This window comes from Rattus rattus, chromosome 4 (assembly GCF_011064425.1).
Source record: "Rattus rattus isolate New Zealand chromosome 4, Rrattus_CSIRO_v1, whole genome shotgun sequence".
NCBI classification, from domain to species: domain Eukaryota; kingdom Metazoa; phylum Chordata; class Mammalia; order Rodentia; family Muridae; genus Rattus; species Rattus rattus.
The window spans coordinates 178,489,025-178,496,431 of NC_046157.1; the positions used below are offsets into that span (position 1 = coordinate 178,489,025).

General features: G+C 43.8%; 1 pseudogene; it reads left to right on the forward strand.

Annotated features, from left to right (window-relative positions):
• The first annotated feature begins 1,953 nt into the window (after positions 1–1,953).
• Positions 1,954–3,203, forward strand: LOC116898595 (annotated as a pseudogene).
• The last annotated feature ends 4,204 nt before the right edge of the window (positions 3,204–7,407 follow it).

Genomic DNA, 7,407 nt, shown 5'->3' on the forward strand with positions numbered 1-7,407 from the left:
TCTCGCAAAGAGTTGCCTGACTTTAAAGGCACGCTCATGTATCACTTACACATCCCTCTGCAGAACAAAGGACCGCGGGACAATCAATACCAAAAAGCAAATACAAAAGGACAGAGAAAATGTGAACCAGGCAAAAAGTCTGCATAAAAGGTTAGTAAAATGAGTCAGACTGTGCTAAATGGGCTAACACATCAGGACCTGTGGAGTGTACCTTCTGGAAGTTTAACACTGAATTCAGCACAGGAACAATGTAAAGGGAGAAAGCCAACCGCCACCTCAGTGGGCAGAAAACAAATGATAAGTAAAGTTTCCTCAAGCATGTACTTTGTGTTATACACAAAAGTCCCACTGGGTATGATCCAGTGAGACAAAAAATATATAAGTCCTTCATTTGGAGAGGAAAGTATAGAACTCATGGTTTATAGATGGCAATATTGCCAATGAAAACCTTAAAAAAAGATCCATTAATGGATGAAATTCATGAGTTTAGGAAGGTTTCCATGAAAAAAACCAGAATATGAAAGGTAACTATATTCCTGCACACAAGAAATAATTTATTTAAAATGTAATAGTTGGGGTTGGGGATTTACCTCAGTGGTAGAGCGCTTGCCTAGCAAGCGCAAGGCCCTGGGTTTGATACCCAGCTCCGAAAAAAAGAAAAGAAAAAAAATGTAATAGTTACCAGACATGGTGGTGCATGCCCTTTGGAGGCTGAACTAGGCAGATCTCTGTGAGTTTAGGGCCAGCCTAGTCTATATAACAAGTTCCAGGCGAGCCAGTGAGACATAGTGAAACACCTTAAAGGAGTTGGAAGGGTGACTCAGCACTTAAGAGCACACACATACTGACTGACCTTGTAGTAAATGGTCTCCAGATCCAGGGAATCTGACACCTTCTGGACACTTAAGGCACCAATTTAGACATAAAAATAATGTTTGTTCGTTTGTTTGTTTTTAAACACAGCATTTAAAGTAGCAATACTAAAATACCCTAACTTCTTTGCTTCACTATATATCTGGTTTAAAACAAGTCTGTCATGGTTTTCACTAGATTCTAGAAACCTAATAGATCCTCTTTCTAAATCTTGTCTCCACTTTAATATATTCCTCTGAAACTTTAATTAAATATTTTAAAACTTATTCAAATCTCGTCATTTCCTTCCCCCCCCCCAAAAAACACTTCATCTATTAGTACAGTGTGCTTAATTTCTATTTTAAACCAACCTTGGAGAGTGTTTATTTCTTTTCAGACATATTTATATTTTAAGTGTATGCATGTTTTGTTTGAACACAACATGTGTGCAGTCCTGAGAAGGTCCACCTGTCTGATCCCCGGACACCACAGCCACAGACAATGGTGAGCAGCCACTGATTTTCCCCTGGTTTTCTTCGTTTAAACGATGTTTTTCATTTTCTATTTTTGCTCTACTAATTTGTGGGTGCTAGGAGTTGAACTCAGGTTCTCTAGAAGAGCAGCTTCTAGGAAAATGTTAAGCATGTTCTTCAATACTGAGCCACCACTCTATCCCCTTTGAAGATTTTTGATCACACTATTTTTTTTTTCAGTTTCAGAAATCTCTCTACTGTTTACAGTCATTCTGAATAGGCTGTGTCTCTGTCTATTTCAGCTCTCTTCTCCTTCTCCTTCTTCTCCTTCTTCTTCTCCTTCTCCTTCTTTTCTTCTCCTCCTCCTCTTCCTTCTTCTCCTCCTCCTTCCTCTCCTCTCCTCTCCCTCCTCCTCCTCCTCCTCCTCCTCCTCCTCCTCCTCCTCCTCCTCCTCCTCCTCCTCCTCCTCCTCCTCCTCCTCCTCCTCCTCCTCCTCCCCCTACTTTTCTTTGTTTGATTTTTCAACACAGGTTTCTGTTCTGAGACTCACTCTGTAGACCAGGCTGGCCTCCAACTCAGGGATGCACCTGTACCCACTTCCTGGGTGCTGGGATTAAAGGTATGATCCATAACCATGAAAGTCCCTTTTATTTCTTATGTGCACTAAAGAACTCTTGTAGCCCGGGCACGATAACCCAGCTGTCAGAAGCGGTTATGACTCCCTTTCTGCCATCTGTCGCTACTGCCATCCCTATGAGCTGAGTGTTGTTTCATGCAAGAGCTGATGACTCCTAGAATTTGATTCCTGTGAGATCTTTAAGGTGTGAGGTCAGTCCAGGTCCCTTCAGATAGGTTTTTGTTTGCTTATCTTTTGCTCTAGAACTTATGAATGACATCTTGTTCTTCAGCTCCTTGGAGCACATTGGTAAGGAAGCTCTAATCAAAAGTGTTCATGGTGACAATGTCTTGAAGGTGACCCCTCAAAGATTTCTCCCTTGACCCAGCACCAAAAGCAAGTTGCTATTTTACTGCTGGTGTCTTGGTGTGGTAAGGTTTGTGTTATATTAGACTTGATATTCAAGATGTAGGATCTCGAAGATACACAGTGGGCTATTGTTAGTATTTCTAATCTTGTGCAAGCCCTGGCACCCTATATGTCGCTTCTAGGGGTTATTCAGGGCACATTACCACATACCCTCTAGGCCAAACTTGAACCTCCAAAATCTTAAAGGCTATCTTAGTTTTTCTTGGCTTTCTAGGGTCTCCCTCAGCTTTTGGGGATTTCTTAATCTTTTACCACATCATTCTCTATTTGGCTGTGAACTTGAGTACTGTACTTTCCTTGTATCCAAACTTCTTCCTGTTCATATGTGGAAGGCCATCCAGTCAACAGGTCACTTTATATAGCCAGATTAGGTCGAGCTGTGCGATTTTAGCAGGTACAAGATCTACCAGGGACACAGGCAGCACTACACCAGGACCAACAGAAAGGTTTTCCAGTTTCCTAATGCCAAATATGAGTCTGCATTCCTTTCCAAAAGGAATCCTCAGCAGATAAACTGGACTGTCCTCTCTAGAAGGGTCAGTCAGAAGAAATTCAAAAGAAAAGAGCCCCCCCCAACCCGTGCGGTCGAATTCCAGCCAACCATTACGGGCGCGTCTCTGGCTGATATAATGGCCAAGAGGAATCAGAAACCAGAAGTTAGGAAAGTTCAGTGAGAGCAGGTTATCAGGGCTACCAGGAAACCAAAAAGGCTAAGCAGGCATCAAAGAAGACAGCAATGGCGGCTGCCAAGGCCCCCACAAAGGCAAAACCTAAGCAAAAAGATTGTGAAGCCTGAGAAGGTCTCTGCTCCCAGAGTCAGTGGGAAACGCTAATGTGGTAGATCAGAGTTTAAAATAAAGATCTGTCTTTAACTCGAAAAGGAGGGAGGGGAGGGAGGGAGGGAGGGGAGGGGAGGGAGGGAGGGAGGGAGGGAGGGGAGGGGGGGGGGGGGAGGGGGGGGGGGGGGGGGGGGGGGGGGGGGGAGGGGGAGGGGGGGGGGGGGGGAGGGGAGGGGGGGAGGGAGGGAGGGAGGGAGAGGGAGGGGGAGGGAGGGAGGAGGGAGGGGAGGAGGGAGGGAGGAGGAGGAGGAGGGAGGAGGAGGAGGGAGGGAGGAGGAGAATTCCAGACTTGTCTCGGGTTTCTCCATTCGTGCTTTCTGATTGCCTTACTTTGGTGATTTTTTTCTCCGAGTTTTCTCTTTTAAATAATGTTTTTCATTTTCTCTCTCCTTTACTGATTTGTGACTCACTGTTGGGACTCTTACGCCCCCACCCCACCCTCTGCTCTCACATATGACCGGTTTAATCCTGCTCCTGACCAGTGGTGGATGCTTCAGACAACTGAAGCCTTGATCCCTCTCCAGTCTATCTGATTAGTTCTCATCATTCTTTAGCTCCTCGACTTATGTATTTTTATTTTGTATGGAAAATCTTGTTTAAGGATTTACCTAGTTGCTTACCAGCATTTTTATTGTTGTTTGCTTCTTTGACTGAAGGTCTCACTCAGTAGCTCACAGTGACGCCAACCTCCTTTGTCAGTCTACCAGTTATTAGAATTTCGGGCATTAGCCACCATGCTTGGAACCGACATTTTATTAAATACTTTTCTTCCATCTCAGAGCTTCCTCCTAGGAAAAAACATTCCTTCTTATTGAAAGATATCCTTTTGAGGTTCTTCATCTGCCAGTCACGAACTGTTTTATTTATGTGAAAAAAAAATATAACTTCACTTTACCCCAGTTTTACTTTGTGTTTGAGTTTCTGCAAGACGAATTCTGCTGGGACAGCACAGCCTGACTAGGATAGAACTCTTGCTTTACCTGGGAGTGCTGGACTCTGAGGCACATAGCCCTGCGCACAGCAGCACCCTGACTTTAAACAGAAAACCTCACAGCCTTACAGCTCTGAGCCTACCGTCAGCTCCCAGCCCTCCAAGAGCGCGTCCCACAGACTGTCCGGGCATATTTTTGCTGCATGCATCTCTGAAGTTTCCCTCCCTCCTTGTCTCCTCTATTCTGTCCTCTGCTCCTGCTCAAACTGGAATGAAATGCTTGCGAGGACGTTCCATTGTGCTCGCCACATGTGTAACTCTCTTTAGATCCTCATCTCGGGATCCGTTCTGGATAATACGGATTTATCGGTGGTGGCTATTAATTTTTATCAGTTTTTCAAGATTCAGGGCTCACTTTCAAATCAAAGTGTTTAAATTCGTTTCCCGCTGTGTGTGGGAGGGAAAAGAGTAATCAGAGACCCTCCAGTATACATTTTTATAATACTTCAGAAGTCGTATTTGATGTATCAGGTCATATTACTTTTTTTCAGTGTTGGGAATTGAACTCAGAACCTGTGTGTGTGTGTGTGTGTGTGTGTGTGTGTGTGTGTGTGTGTGTGTGTGTTTTCTGTTTGTGTGTGTGTGTTTTCTATATGTGTGTTTCTGTGTCTGTGTGTTTGTGTGTCTGTGTGTGTTTCTGTGTCTGTGTATGTTTTCTGTGTCTGTGTGTGTTTGTGTGTTTTTTGTGTGTGTATGTGTGTGTTTGTGTAAGTGTATGTGTTATTGTGTTTGTGTGTGTTTTCTTGTGTGTTTGTGTGTGTTTTCTGTGTGTGTGTGTTTGTGTGTGTGTGTTTGTGTGTGTTTTCTGTGTGTTTTATGTGTATGTGTGTTATGTGTGTGTGTTTGTGTGTGTGTGTTTTCTGTGTGTGTGTTTGTGTGTGTTTGTGTGTGTGTTTGTGTGTGTATGTGTGTGTGTGTGTGTGTGTGTGTGTGTGTGTGTGTGTGTGTGTGTGTGTTTGTGTGTGTATGTATGTGTGTGTTTTGTGTGTGTGTTTGTGTGTGTTTGTGTGTGTGTTTGTGTGTGTTTTGTGTTTGTGTGTGTGTATGTGTGTTTGTGTATGTGTATGTATGTGTGTGTTTTCTGTGTGTGTTTGTGTGTGTTTTGTGTTTGTGTGTGTGTATGTGTGTGTTTGTGTATGTGTATGTATGTATGTGTGTTTGTGTGTGTTTTGTGGGGGGGGTCTTCGCTTTATTTTGTGAATAGGATTTCATGATGTAACTAAGATAGATCTCACACTCATGACCCTACTGGTCTATAGTTCCTGGGTGCTGGGATTGCAGACATGCAGCCCACAAGGCTTGCTTTTGCCTTTACTAGCCCTTTATTTTAGGATTTTTTAAAAAATGTTCTAGTAAATTCTAATCTTTTCCCAATGTTCCAATATCTGAAGTCCTTGTGCAGGAGGAGTCAGCAGTACATACTAATAAATTACTCTGCCGTTCTCACCATTGTGGTTTTCCTGTTAGGTGCATGGTGTTTCCCCTTAGTGTCACTTGGTGAGAAGCAGAGCTTTGCCAAGGTGCAGACCCCCTCAGCAACATTTGTGGGTAGCGTTGCTTTGGCTTCGCTAACTTTGGTTCATTGAACTCCCGGCCCCCATTGTGTGCGTTGGAACGCAGCCATCTTTAAAAGGGCATACATGTCACAGAAGCTAGCAATCAGTTAGGTACCCACCTTTTCCTAGGCCCTCGGCTGTCATATTGCTGCCTCTCAGTAGACCCCAACTCTACCTCAACACTGCTCTGACCCTGTGGACTCCATGGCATTTAGTCCTGGGGTGTTAGTGATTTGTGGACAGTTAGTTATTCGAAGAACCTGACAGGCATGATTGATTGTTGCCAGGCTGCGTCCACTTCTGAGTCAGCGGTTTTTAAAACTGGAATTAGGTCCCTGTAACACAAACACGTCTTGACACAGCTGCCATTTCGGATTCAGATATCAGAACTGGGTTTGGAGGACCCAGCATGCACTTAGAAGACTGTGCCAGGAGTCTGCACTGGTGCCACCTACAGAGCTGCCTTCCTGGGGCAAGGCGGCTGCCAGCTACCATCACAATAGCAAGCAGAGAGGGAAAGTGACCTTTGCAGAAGCAGCCTAGTTTCCCTCCTCTCTTCCCCTTCTCTCTCTTGCTAGATGACAGGACTATATAGAGATCTTAATTTTAAACTCCAAATGGGAATAAACCTCTCAAAGTTGAAAGATTCTGCTCCTGGAATCTTAGACCTTTTTGGTCAGAAATTTTCAAGACAGAAAGAAAAAGAAAGGGGAACGTGTCTTTTCAGGAGGACTGGGGCAGTTTTGTCGTGTCTTCTGATGTCCTTATCATAAGATGTGCCTTTCTCCCTTTGACGCTCTCTGGATGAATTATTAAACACCCTCCCATTGTTCCTCAGCAAGCCTTGCAAAGAAGGCAGGGGAAAAAAGCAAAAAAGGTAGAGATATCAAAAATAATGTATTTGGGGTTCCAGTTGCTGCCCGAAGTACACACACTCCTTAGGATATATATATATATATATATATATATATATGTATATATATATATATATATATATATATATATATAACCATATTCACCCTTTTTACTTCTGTTGAGAATACAAGGCAATTATCCTCAGCGTTACCTTCAGGGGAACCTTGGAGAGTGTCTGCTAATGGTTTACCTCTGCCTTTTCCTCCTGACATTCCGCTAAGCAGAGCACCTGTGTTCCCAAAACCCCAGCAGAAGGCGACTCCATCGACTCCATCGAGTCCTATAGGCTGTCCACTGCCTTCACAAGCTGCCGGTCTTACACAAAGCCCTCCAAGGGTGATGGCATGCAGGAAATGACAAAAACATTCCAGGAACCATAATCTGACTCCTGGGACTGACACACAGCCTTTTAACAGGCTGTTGCTCTCTCAGGAGAAGCTGACCGCCTGCTGCTGTTCCAATTTGGACAATTATCATAGCAACCTTGCTAAATAAGCGCCTTCGTGGAAACACGAGACAATACATTTGTGCTATTAGAAACAATCTTCAAGGTGTGTAAAACCCATTTGCCCGGTAGCCAATAATTCAGAATGAGAGAATGAGTGCTACAAGCCTCGTGGAGCCTTTACCAAAACCCATTCCTTTGCCCTTGCATGTGTAATTGGAAATTCGGATATTTTCCATCTATTTTGCATCTCCTTGGAATTCTCATTATAGAGTTTTAAGTTCTTGAAAA